Below are 390 nucleotides of genomic sequence, written 5' to 3'. Positions count from 1 at the left end.
ATAAAAGGCAATTGATCGCATTCTATCACCTCGGTGTCCATCATTACATCTGCAGCTACACAAGCAAGAGGGAAAGCCCCTTGGGAGTCCCTAAGGGGGATTCATCACTTATATGAACTCATCCTCTCATCTGTTCAGATACAGAAGTAAAGCCTCTCCTTTGGCTGAGTTTTGTTTGGCTTGGCATCTCACAGCCCGGCGGAGAGGAACGGGTTACCTTGCCCCCCGCGATGAACTCTCCCGTCGCGTTTTTAATTTCTGCTGTTCTTCCTCAACTCAACTCGACGCCTTTGCTTCGTCAGTAGTGCTCCACTGGGTGCAGGCAACATATATATATATATATATATATATATATATATATATATATATATATATATATATATATATATA

Source organism: Eimeria mitis, genomic scaffold (assembly GCF_000499745.2).
Source record: "Eimeria mitis Houghton genomic scaffold, Emh_scaff491, whole genome shotgun sequence".
Taxonomy (NCBI): domain Eukaryota; phylum Apicomplexa; class Conoidasida; order Eucoccidiorida; family Eimeriidae; genus Eimeria; species Eimeria mitis.
The sequence above is the reverse complement of the archived record's forward strand: the minus strand, read 5'-3'. Positions refer to the sequence as shown.